Source organism: Canis lupus, chromosome 30, assembly GCF_003254725.2.
Source record: "Canis lupus dingo isolate Sandy chromosome 30, ASM325472v2, whole genome shotgun sequence".
NCBI classification, from domain to species: Eukaryota; Metazoa; Chordata; class Mammalia; order Carnivora; family Canidae; genus Canis; species Canis lupus.
In genome coordinates, this window is record NC_064272.1 from 14,751,127 (window position 1) to 14,764,922 (window position 13,796).

At 41.6% G+C, this 13,796-nt stretch overlaps 1 long non-coding RNA gene across 1 annotated transcript in view; it reads right to left on the reverse strand.

Moving 5' to 3' along the window:
• LOC118352919 (uncharacterized) overlaps nt 1–13,796 on the reverse strand; it is a 31,564-nt gene that overhangs the window by 17,476 nt on the left and 292 nt on the right. The gene's annotated exons all lie outside the window — the stretch shown is intronic.

Consider the following 13,796-nt stretch of genomic DNA (forward strand, 5'->3'; position numbering starts at 1 on the left):
CTTTCAGATCTCAATAAATGGCAACCCTCATCCTTGCCATGAATCTTGGGGGGTCATCCTTGACTTCTCTCTCTCACCTCACATCTAACCCAGTTTCAGAATATATCCAGAATCTAGCACTTCTCACCATCTCCACTGCAACCTTCCCAACCCATGCTACCACTATCATTTCTCCCTTGGATCACCCTCCTAAAGGGTCTTCCTTCATCAGGCCTTGATCCTTTTTTGTCTCATTCAGCATAGCAGCCCAGGCGATCCTGTTAAATGAAATAGAGTATGTCACTCTTCTTATCAAAACCTTCCAGTGGCTTCTATTTCACTCCATGGAAAAGCCACAGTCCTTACAGAAGCTTACAAGGCCTTACAACTACACCTTGCCCCCCACTTCCATGACCTCATCTCCTACAACTCTGAGACCCTCCATCACTCTCTTCAGACCACTTGGGCCATCTTACAGGATCTGACTATTTGCTGTGCCCCCTGCCTAGAACACCCTTCCCCAGGATATCATTTCCTTTAAGTTTGGTTAAGGGCCCCCTGCCCTCAACTCCATGCCTGGCAGAGAGTCTATTTTCACTGAGGCCTTAAATGGCCACTCTATAAATCACAAGCCTACATTCCACATCTTACTCTCCTGCTTTACTTTTCTCCTTAATGCTTAGAACTGTTTATTATGGGGCAGCCTGGGTGGCCCAGTGGTTTAGTGCCACCTTCAGCCCAGGCTGGGATCCTGGAGACCTGGGATTGAGTCCCATGTCAGGCTACCTGCATGGAGCCTGCTTCTGCCTCTGCCTCTCTCTGTCTCTGTGTCTCTCATGAATAAATAAATAAAATCTAAAAAAAAGAAAAAAGAAAAAAGAAAAAAACAACAACCTTGAAAGAACTGTTTATTTCAATCATTTCTACTTAGGGTCAGACTTATTTTTGTCTGTTCTGTTCCCTGCTTTGTCCCCAAAGTCTAGATCAGTGCCCTGCACACGAAACACACTCAATATTTGTTGATAGAATGAATGAATGAATGCAAGGCACAGAGGGGAACAGGAAGTATAAATCCCAAGCTCCTCTGGACTCTGGTCGCTGACTCACTGTGGAGCCTCACCCCACCCTGCTCAGACCCCATCCCACACCAGCTATGACTCACATTTCACACACACCTCTGTGTGTCTCTGCCCAGGATTTCTGACTCTCTTTTGTTTATCTCACTGTGATTCTCCTCCTCCTCCTCCTCCTCCTTCTTTTCTTCTTCTTCTTCCTCTTCTTCTTCCTTTTTCTTCTCCTCCTTCTTCTTCTCCTTCTTCTTCTTCTTCTTCTTCTTCTTCTTCTTCTTCTTCTTCTTCTTCTTCTTCTTCTTCTTCTTCTTCTCCTTTTTTCTAAACTACCAATTACTAGACAGTTTCTCCTGGAGTTTATTGGTCATCTGATATTTCCTTTTTGGTCAATTCAACAAAAATGTTCTATAGATACAAAGACATTCCTCTAACTCTTCAAATGTAAGACACCACACTCCTTGTCCTCAAGAAGTTTATGGTCTTGACAGATGAGCAAACAAATAACAAAATAATTATGAATTATGGAAAATATCAGAAAGAAATAAAGAGGAAACTGTAAGAGAGAATAATAGAAAAGCAGCACTTAGGGTGGTCAGGGAGGGCATCTATGCAAAAAGATTTAAGAATAAGAAGGTGCTGACTACCTGAACTCCATGTTCGTGGAAGACAGTGATGGTTAAGAAATCTCCCCAACATTCCCCCCCCAAGTCTGCTACCCTTTTGTGTTCCAGAAAATGGCTCACTGATGAACCACCATTCCCCACATGGCTTTGATAAGACTTGCTGTCCACTCTTTTTTATAACTCCTAAAACTTATAGATGACTACCATGTTTACCTGTGACAAGAGCAAACCTTTTGCCTACATCTGCTGACAAAAATTAGACATAGATTCTCTTTGTTCTTTGTCTCATGAATAATTAGCTGACACTAGAATTGACTGTCCCCCTAAAACGAGCTAGGCACAGAAATATACATTTCCTCTTTCCTGTTCCAACTTCCTTTAAAGATCTAGGGCAAAAACACTGTGCTAGAATACAGGATAGGGGCTAATAATGACCCCTAAAAGATATCCAGGTCTTAATTCCTAAAACCTATAAATGTTTTCATATATGAAAAAAGGTGTTTGCAGATGTAATTAAAGAGCCGAAATGGGGCAATTATCCTGGATTATCTGGGTCAACCCTATGTATATTCACAAATGTTCCTGTGAGAGGGATGCAGGAGACTTGACCGCAGACAGAAGGTGGCCATGTGATAGAAGCAGAGAGAATCAGAGTCACACAGAAGATGCTACAACACTGGTTATGAAGATAGAGGAAGGGACCACGAGCCAAGGAATCCAGCCCTAGATGTGGGAAAAAGCAAGGAAACAGATTCTCCCCTAGACTCTCCAGAGGCAGCACAGCCCTGCCCACACCTCACTTTTAGCCACTTAGACTCATTTTGGACTTCTGACCTCCAGAAGTATAAGAGAATAACTTTCTATCATTTTAAGCCACTAATTCTGTGGTAATTTGTTACAACAAACATAATATACACTCTAATCTTTAGATCTGGGTTACTTTCCCTTCTGCAATGGACTGAATAAAATCCATCTCCTTACTTAACTCAGTTTTTGTCTTTGATCATGCTAACCACATAAAGAACAGGGAGCAGAACAGTCCAGGCAGGGTGAATAATATGGACAAAGGTCCTCAGGCAAAAGAGAAGTTGGTGTGTTCTAGAACCTACAAGATGAGTATGACTCAAAATGAAGTTGATTAAGAGCCTAACCATATGGGGCCTTGGCCCACGAGAGGGATTTGGATCTTATATTTATGATAGGAAACCTTTAGAAGACTTTGAGGCAATTAAGAGTAGAAGTGGAGAGCTCCTAGCAGTCCTGGTAAGAGATGATGGTGGTCCAGGAATGGGAGGAGAATTTAAATACAGGACTGGATAAACCAGAGTTGGTTTCTGTAAGGGGTGGTAATATAAAATGGAGCACAGTCAAATCAGGATAATTAGAGCAGAGTTTCCTAAAGGGTTTTTTTTTTTTTTTTTTTTTTTTTTTAATTAGGGCATGGGGAGGCATGTGACACAGAGAAAGGATGGATACCCTTGAGGCGAGGGGGAAGCCAGGACTTCCCTGTAGTGGTTGGAAGGTGGTGGGACAGATCCTAATGGCTGCGTACACACAGGTCAGCCAACCTGTGACAGTAGACATATTCCGTTCCACATGAAAGGTAGTCCTGAAGTGCTCACATCAGGGATGCTAGAGCCTAGCCCCTGTGCTTCTGGGCCAGTGTGGGACTCCTGACTAAAAGGGTATTAAAAGTTGTGGGCTAGGATGTGGGAAATCAAAACTACCAAGGAGAGTGTAGTACCCTGAAGTTTATAACAGTGCCAGGCCTGAAGGGAAAGGGGAAAAAAGTAGTTTCCAGAGCTTAGAAGAAAGGGCAAGCTTGGCAAAAGCAGTGGTCTTCAGTGGAGGGACACAGCCATCTAGAGGGGACCCAGAACTTACCCTCCCCTCTCCCTCTGACTTCCTGCTGGGGCTCTCTGTTGTTAGACCCCAAGGCAAGCCAGATGACAAGAGAGCTCCCTGGTCAGGTCCAAAGAGCTCAGCCTCCCAAGGCAGAGAGCACAGAGGGACAGAGAGGGGCTCTGAGGGGAAAAAGAAAGAGATACAGTAAAAACATTCCGATTAGTCCAATTTATTAACAGACAATGTGGAGGGCAGCCCTGGTGGTTTAGTGGTTTAACACTGCCTTGGACCCGGGATGTGATCCTGGAGACAGGGGATCGAGTCCCATGTCGGGCTCCCTGTGTGGAGCCTGCTTCTCCCTCTGCCTGTGTCTCTGCCTCTCTCTCTCTCTCTGTGTCTCTCATGAATAAATAAATAAAATCTTTAAAAAGAAAAAAAAAGACAATGTGGCGTCCTGAATTTTTTTTCTTCTTTTCTTTTTTTAGAGACAAATGGTGAGTCTTGAATTTTCTACATTATTTCCTTAATACTCAATTTCACCTACCCCATGCCTATGGGCACAAAAACAATGCTCTTTTGCCATCCTGACTTTTCTTTGAATGTTTACAACTGCCCTTTTGTGCTAAAGCCAATCAAGAAAGACAGTGATTGAAACAATTATAAGGACTAATAATGCTATCTTCAAAGTTCAGCAAAAAATCTCTTTTGATAAGAGTATAAAATTTGACAAAATGTTGCTACATGAAACCTGGATAATATCCACTATAGTCTAAGAGAATTGAGTTTGTGCAGCCTAGAAAGTAATGGTTGTTTCAGAGGAGCAGAATATTGAATCACAATCAACTGAAACCTTAGCAAGCCTAATTCATACATCTCTGCATGGATACCCATATTTTAGCATTGTTTCTCTCTCTGTCTCTCTCTCTCTCTCTCTCTCTTTTTTTTTGTTATTACTCTGGAAGATAATTCAATTTGCATTTCACATTTCCTCACAGATATTCTGAATCTTATGAATATAAAAATCATGGACTTGGCCCAATTTTATTTAATCAGTTTTTCTGTTTCCTAATTCAGGATTAACTTCCCAGGATATATGCAGAGATTTAGTAGCAAGAGCAACAGTGTGCACATTAAAATATGGAGAATTTCAGCAGCAATTTGAGTTATGGTAATTACTGGGTTTGTTTACACAGACATAGATGAAAAGCATAACCTTTTTGTTCCTGTCTTTTTTTTCCTTAATTTGGAAAAACTGTGTGCTACCAACAGAGAAATCATACAACAGTTGTTTAATGTCATGGAGGAAATCAGGTGCAACCAACAAGACCTGAGAAATAAAGAGATCAAAACTGTCTGAGGTAGTGTTTTAACTAGGCACCCTTTCTCCTGGAGCCACCCCCAATGGTATAGTAAGGCTCTCATGCTCACTTTGTGCTCAGAATTATTGTCACACATTCACTTGTCCCAAACTAACCATCTAGTGGGTTTCTACTCACACCAGAATTGTCCAGTGTGGCCCTAATATCATCTTCTTTTTCCACATTCATTCTCCATACCTGTTCCCTGGACCTGTCTGCTTCATCCAAGAAGCATCGAGGAAGCCCCCTGAGATGGGACCCATATTGGAGAAGAGGAACAGAAGGAGATAGATGGTCCCCAGCAACTAGGAGCCAACTGGGTAAGCACCAATGCTCCCAGGGAAGGTGAGAAAATAAACGCACCCTTGGGAACACTCAAGAACAGACCAGGCCTGGAACACCTGGGTGTCCTTTAGCTCTGGGCATGATCCCGGGATCCTGAGATAGAGTCCCACATGGGGCTCCCTGCAGAGAGCCTGCTTCTCCCTCTGCCTGTGCCTCTGCCTCTCTCTCTCTGTGTGTCTCTCATGAATAAATAAATAAAAATCTTAAAAAAAAAAAAAAAAAACAGACAAGGCCTGCTTTTTTATAAGGCTTTTTGATCCCAGATCTAGAAGCTTCCCTAAGACACTCATGCTTTTGTGACTACCAGATTGTTCCTATTACTGACAGCAGGCAGACAGACCTTCACATGTCTTAGAACAGTTAAAAAAGGGTAAAATTACCCAAATAAGTCATGCTTGATCTCAGTTATCTTCTTCTACCTCTTCTAGTGCATTTCCATACCAAATTGACTTTATGGGCCATTGATCCAGTTAAAGGTTAAGTCTTACTGATTATTTAAAATATCTGTTCTATGGGATCCCTGGGTGGCGCAGCGGTTTGGCGCCTGCCTTTGGCCCAGGGCGCGATCCTGGAGACCCGGGATCGAATCCCACGTCGGGCTCCCGGTGCATGGAGCCTGCTTCTCCCTCTGCCTGTGTCTCTGCCTCTCTCTCTCTCTCTCTCTGTGTGTGACTATCATAAATAAATAAAAATTTAAAAAAAATAAATAAATAAAATATCTGTTCTAGGTGTTTATGGTAGACATAGTAACAGCCCACAAAGACATGCACAAGGATTGCTAGAACCCAAGGATATAGTACCTTACATGACTAAAGGGACTTTGCAGATGTGATTAAGACTACTGCCCTTGAGACAGAGTATTCTGGATTACCTGGGAAGGTCCAATCTAATCACATTAGTCCTTGAAAGCAAAGAATCTTGTCCAGCTGTGATCAGAGAATCAGAGAAACAGCAGCATAAGAAGGACTCAACCTTCTGTTGCTGCCTTTGAAGGTGAAGGATAGAGGCCAGGGAATGTGGTCAGCCTCTAGAAGCTGGAAAAGGCAAGGATGTGGATTCTCTCCTAGAGACTCTAGAAAGGAGGGCAGCCTTGTCAACACCTTGATTTTAGCTCAGTGAGACACGTGGTAGACTTTTGACTTAAGGAACTATTAGATAATACATTCGTATTGTTTCAGCCACTAAGGTAATTTGCTGTGGCTGTTTATTACAGCAGAAGAAAACTTATGCGGTCTTTATCACTTCAAGCTTGGTGTAGCACAATATAACATTGCCAATGTCTCCAGCCTCTTTACTCTCCAGGTGATCTTAGGAACTCCTATGCCACCAAACCCTTGTCAAAGATCACCCTACTTGCTTGACTTCTCTGTCCGAGAGCCTACAAATGGCCACTTTTTTTCCAACTAACTTCCTCTGTATGTCAGAAGATCTGAGGTGCCTGGAGCACTCACTGGTCAGAATTTTCCAGGGGTTTCATCACCAAACATGTTTCATGAAAGGAATACACTGGACAGTTTACAGTCTCACAGTGTTGGCCAGTTATACTGCCATGCTGATAGGAAGTGTCTGTGTGCTGGAGTGAAATCAGCTCTGCTACTCTGGCCAGAGAGGATCATGCAATTACTCTCTGAACCAGGGACTAGGGGATCCCTGGGTGGCTCAGTGGTTTAGCGCCTGCCTTTGGCCCAGGGCGCGATCCTGGAGTCCCGGGATCGAGTCCCGCGTCGGGCTCCCGGCATGGAGCCTGCTTCTCCCTCCTCCTGTGTCTCTGCCTCTCTCTCTCTCTCTCTCTCTGTCTGTCATGAATAAATAAAAGAAAAAAAAGAAAAGCAAAAGAAAATGAACCAGGGACTAATCAGTAGGGTAGTTACATTAAAAAACATGATAAAGTTAGTTTTCCAGTCCCATCAGATGCTCTTCAAAGATGGAAGAGGGAGATGTTATTTGAAAGAGGTCATGTGAGCCAGGAGAAACAGTAGAAGTCTAGAGGTGACTTAGTTCTTAAAAGCTTTCCAGTTCTGGGGCGCCTAGGTGGCTCAGTTGGTTAAGTGTCTGCCTTCAGCTCAGGTCATCCCAGGGTCCTGGGATCCAGCTCCACATCAAGCACCACATCAGGTTCCCTCCTCAGTGGGGAGCCTGTTTCTCCCTCTCCCTCTGCCTGCCTCTCCCCCTGCCTGTGCTCTCTCATTCTCTCTCAAATAAATAAAATCTTCAAAAAAGTAAAAAAAAAGCTTTCCAGTTTAGCCCATATAATCCTCCTTCCCCTGGCCCTTGCCCCTTTCTCTAGTCTTGCAAGACAAACTGTCAAATAGATCAAGTTTCTTATTGTTCAAATTTTCATTTTACACACTAGTTTCAGCCTTTTAGTTCTATTTAACTGCTGGGGCACCTTTTGTGACTTGCTTTAGTGGTCTCCATTTGGTTCATCCAAGAAATAAGCAATATTCTAAAAGTTGGCTGGGCTGCAATTATTCTTAGTAAAATTATACTACAAATTGATATCCAAGAAAAAAATTACTATATTTAATGAAGTCTCTATCAAAACAGTCCAGAGTATAGTGGTTTGGGTGAAGCTCATGATATTGGTTAAATGTAAAGGAATTCTTTCTAGCATGTCTTGACCCCAGCAGATTCTATACAAATAAAACCCCTAAGGCAGTGGTCCTTAGCCAGAGATAGTCAGCAAGAATCACCCTGGAGATTCTGAGTAGTCAGTTTGTAGTAGGGGTTGGACATGGGCATTTGACCAAGGTTCCTGGGTGTTTTCATGTGTATCCTGCTCTTAAGCTATCTGCTTTTATTTTACTTCCTAAAAACTCAGTGATGTTTTAAAATGAAATAACAATAGTTATTCTCTGGGCTTTAATACAGAAATTTCACCTTCTGGTACTCCTACACACACTGGCATAATTCAGTCAAGTTTTCACGATTATGTAAGAGATTGGGTATTCAGTGTATCAGTGAAAAGTGCAGCTCTGAGTTTGTATGTTAACTCTTCTGATCCCCTTGAACTTTGTAGTACCATGCAGCAGCCATTTGTGAATTAGTGCAAAGTAGTTTTGTAGCAATAAATGCTTATTTTAAAAAAATGCTTATTTTGTTAACTATCTACTACCTCCTTACCTGTTTATTATATTGCCACTCAACATGTCACTCTCTTGAGCTACTTATATGCTTAAGATCCATGTACTGCTCTTATGAAATTGAAAGACTACATATATTTGATTCTTGCATTATTCCTTAGAGCCTAGCAGGAACATTCGTGGGTGTTTAGAAGTTATATGCTGGTTTAGTATTTTCAAACTGGGCTATAGATACTCGTAGGGAAATACAGATATTCTAGGAGGTATTCTGGACCAAATGACTAACTTCCAGATAGTTAGTACACATACGTACTTTTTTACTGAAATTAATCTGCCTGTATACTAGTTCTTCCCCATTTCCCTTATTTCAATTGTTCTTCTACAAAAACAGGTATACTTCTCATCCATCCCCAGCCTTACTCTGCTGCTTTGTCCATGGTATAACAAGCTTTGGGTTTGAAACAAAGGACTTCTATATTTTGGTACTGGAACCCAAAGAATGGCTTTTGTCTTTTCTTGGCTCACACGTTATTTCTGGTAAAGGTGAACTATGGCATGATAAATGAAGTATTATTGCCCATGGTGGAATGTTCTGAATTCAGACACAGCAGAACTATGCAGTTATGGGGAATTATGATAATTTTCCTTTAATGTTATCACCTCTTCCATTCCTGCATGATTGTTAAAGAATGCACTACCCCCGAGGAAGAGCTCAAGGGTTTTGCTCTGACAAAAACTGAAAGTTCACCTACTGGAGGACCTTTCCATAGGAAGTTTCGGCAAAAGGGCAGTGATCCCAGCTGGAGATCTGAGATGCAGAAAGAAAAGCAAAGAAAGTGATAAAAGTCTAGGTAAATATTTTTTAAATGACTCTAAAAATAGTGATAATAATAATGTTTATTGAGATTCAAAGATACACCTAAAATACTAGGCAACAACTGTATATCAAAAGAAGGGTTTTAATGGAGTTAAAGCATTTGAAGGTTCTTATGTCATCTGGGAGAAAGATAAAAATTTTGTTTGGGATTTTAGACACTGGTGAATTATGCACACATGTTTTATCTAAAACAAATAGCATCAGAGAGCAACATCTCTAAATTAGTAAAAGGAAATGTGAAATGGTAAAATAATTAAATTAATAAAAATCAAATTAATAATAATATAATTTGAAAGGATAAAAAGAAACAGAACATCTGAAAAGAGCCCAAATTAAGATAGATTCAAGTCCACTGTGGAGCTTAATGCTAAAGGAGAAAACGAGAAAACATTCAACAGACAAGTGAAAAGAATAAATATGTAATGGCACATAACAGTACATGCTATGAAAAACCAGATAGGGTAAAGCAGCATGTGGTACCTATGAGGAAACTATTTTTGGATAAGGGAAGATTCTGACAGAGAAAAAGGAAGCAAGACTCCAAGGCTTCTTTTTTTTTTTTTTTTTAAGATTTTATATATATATAGTTAAGAGAGAGAACAGCAGGATGCAGTGCAGGAGGAAGGGCAGGGGGAGGCACAGGGGGAGAAGCCGACTCCCCGCTGAACAGGGAGCCGGTGGTTTTGATCCCAGGACCTTGGGATCATGACCTGAGCCAAAGGCAGACGCTTAACAGACTGAGCCACCCAGATGCCCCTCGAAGGCTTTTTATCTTGAGGAAGAAGAGAAGTTGAGAAGGCTGTGAGGTGAGAGGAAAACCAGAGCATGGCCCGGTGAGGAAGTGCCTCAACCAGGAGGGCACAATCAACTGTGAAGCTACGAATGCCGGGTTAACTTACTACCCACATCTTTCCCAGACCTGGGAAACACAGCCGGTAGCAGGCTCAGCAGCCAGAAGAGTTCATCAGAGTCTCAGTAGGCACATATAAACTTACAGATCACAGTGGCTAAGTGTTAAGGACCCTGGAGCCAAACTACCTCAAGTTGAATCTGGGCTCCATTTCTTTCTAGTTGTGAGCTGTGTAATCGTGGGCAAATCATTTAACCTGTGATTTGGTTTCCCCACCTGTAATACAGGGATGATAACAGTACTTGCTTCCTCTGGTTGTCATGATTAAATGTCAATACTCATAAAGGACTAAATATACTTGGCATAAATATATAAATATACTTGGCATAAAGTAACCATCACATCTGTTAAAAAAAGAGAAATCTCCCTGTAATGTTAAAGATAGGGAAGGATGGGGATCCCTGGGTGGCGCAGCGGTTTAGCGCCTGCCTTTGGCCCAGGGCAGGATCCTGGAGACCCGGGATCAAATCCCACGTCGGGCTCCCGGTGCATGGAGCCTGCTTCTCCCTCTGCCTATGTCTCTGCCTCTCTCTCTCTCTCTCTCTGTGACTATCATAAATAAATAAAAATTAAAAAAAAAAAAAAAGATAGGGAAGGACAACTTGGCTTATAAAGTACTAACTTGCATTCTCAAGAAGTGGGCACTAGACTTATGTAATTGAATTAATTAGCAGGACTGATAGGATAATTCTATTCTGATTAAAAAAAACAGCAGGAAATAAACTGTGGTTGGAACATGTCTAGTTCTTGGCTATAGAGTACTGAATTTAGGATGTATTTTCCTTATCAAGTTATATTTCAATTGTCATAAGGAATGTCCTGTTAAATGCTTATTGGTTCAGAACACTAACCTATTACTCTTTTGCAGTTGGATTATACCCTTTTCTCCTTCCAATCTAAAATAACCTCAGATGAAAAGTGACAATAATAAATAAACACTTTATCCACATTAAGAAATAGAATCCTTTTCTTGGGACTGGGTATTACAAAGAATCAAACAAATAACTTTTTGTATGAAATACTGAAGTAGGCGCTTTGAAGGATTCATACACGTTTCTGGCTCTTATTAGTGTGGAAGATAAAATGCACAAAATGAGGTGATTACACAATGGGAGTATATGGCCAAGGAATGATATGGTAAGGATTGTAAGATATGATGGAACTCAATTCTGGTTGTAAAAGTTTCATGAACGAAGTGAGATTTTACCTTGGGTATACTTTAAGGTGTGCAAAGACTCAATTTATCTCTGGTGTGAACTTCCTTAGGTATTTACTAGAGAAAGTGCTTCAGCAATGAAGGATAACTAATAGGAAGATACTAGATCCATAAAACTAAGGCCTTGGGATCCCTGGGTGGCGCAGTGGTTTGGCGCCTGCCTTTGGCCCAGGGCGCGATCCTGGAGACCCGGGATCGAGTCCCACGTCGGGCTCCCGGTGCATGGAGCCTGCTTCTCCCTCTGCCTGTGTCTCTGCCTCTCTTTTTCTCTCTCTCTGTGACTATCGTAAATAAATAAAAAAAATATAGTGCTCTATGTCCACTTACTAACACCTCTGGGGCTGCCTCTCCCTCTTTTCCTATGCTGGGCCCCCACCCCTCCGGGTAGGAAGCCTCTACATTCCCCCTGGTATCCTGCTTCATAGTATTCATATAGTTGGTAATCCTTTGGTAATCTCTCTCTCTGTGTGACTATCATAAATAAATAAAAATTAAAAAAAAAAAAAAACTAAGGCCTCAATATAAGTGACCAGCAAAGGGAAGTGCCAGGATGACGGCTCTTCAGCAGGACTAGTCATACACACAGAGTGGAGGAAGAGAACAGGGGAGTGGGATCCCTAGATGGCAGAGCGGTTTGGCGCCTGCCTTTGGCCCAGGGCGCAATCCTGGAGACCTGGGATCGAATCCCACGTCGGGCTCCTGGTGCATGGAGCCTGCTTCTCCCTCTGCCTGTGTCTCTGCCTTTCTCTCTCTCTCTCTGTGACTATCATGAATAAATAAATAAAACCTTTAAAAAAACAAAAACAGGGGAGTGAGGGGGCAAATGGAACTGATGGGATTTGATGTGTTGCAGTGTTTCATTTGATGTGACAGATGTGAGGTATTGGATTCTCTGGAGCATTTGGAAAAAAAACAAATAAGAAACAAGCAATAGGTGAATCAAAAACACCACTACCAACAAAGACAAATGGAAGAACAGCATACTTAGCTTGGGGCAGGGGTTAGGCGTTAAAAAAAATATATTACATTACTCATCTCAACAGTGAGTCATAGGTAGTCATGATAAGTACCGCTGACTTTATCCAAAAATTATTACACAACTATTTGCAGAATGGGGTAGAAAGAGCAGTAAGAGACTCCTCACTACCCTCAACTCCCTCCTCCTAACTCCTCAACTACCCTAATTCTGAAGATGTCTATGCCATTAAAAAAAACCAGCAACGTGTAATTTAGAAATAGGGAAGTACATTCCAGCAGAAGGAGCCGAAAAAAGTTGGAAGCATTGCCCCCTGAGGACTGAAAATTGGGGGAGGGTTTTGGCGAGTAGACCAGTTTTTCATTGCGGGCCTGGAGAAAAGGCGTTATGTAGAAAAACAAAACATACTGATTAAAAAAATTAGAGGTGGATGTGGGGTGCCTGGGTGGCTCAGTCGGTTAAACCACGGACTCTTGATTTTGGCTCAGGTCATCATCTCAGGGTTGTGAGATCATACCTGTCAGGCTCCACACTGGGTGTGCAGCCTGCTTGAGATTCTCTCTCTCTCCCTCTACTTCTCTAAAAAATAAATTAACTAAAGAGGTAGACAAAAAAAAAACCCAAAAGATTTTGAGAAGTGGTCTTATACAGGGGCCGGATGAAATAGGCGATGAGAGCTCTTTCATTCATAGAATATTTATGAAGCACTCTTTTGAGCCAGGCACGAGGCTAGGCCCCAGGAATACAAGAGGGAACGAAGACATATATGGTCCCTGCCCTCTGGACCTTATGTTTACTAGAGCAAATAGACAATGGGAAAAAATAAGTAAATAATGAAAGAAGTACAGATTATACATGATGTGATTAGAAAAGGCTATTGTGCTAGAAAACGGTGGTGAGGCATCTCCCATCAGGTGGGAGCTGTTTAAAGGCAGGGAAGAGAGTATAAAGGGTATAATCCATAACCTCATCCCGAGGAATTCCAACATTTGAAAGGAGCCAATAAAAAGCTGCAGAGGCGGGGCCTGTAAGGCACAGCAGGAAAGTCTTATCTTCCTCAGCAAAACCCTATCTTTTTTTTCTTTTTCCTCAGCAAAACCCTTTTTTTTCCTTTTTCCTCAGCAAAACCCTTTTTTTTCTTTTTCCTCAGCAAAACCCTATCTTTTTTGTTTTTTCCTCAGCAAAACCCTATCTTTTTTGTCTTTTTCCTCAGCAAAACCTTTTTTTTTTTCCTCAGCAAAACCCTTTTTTTTCCTCAGCAAAACCCTATCTTTTTTTCTTTTTCCTCAGCAAAACCCTTTTTTCTTTTTCCTCAGCAAAACCCTTTTTTGTTTTTCTTCAGCAAAACCCTTTTTTTTCTTTTTCCTCAGCAAAACCCTTTTTTTCTTTTTCCTCAGCAAAACCCTATCTTTTTTGTTTTTCCTCAGCAAAACCCTATCTTTTTTTTCTTTTTCCTCAGCAAAACCCTATTTTTTTTTCTTTTTCCTCAGCAAAACCTTTTTTTTTCTCAGCAA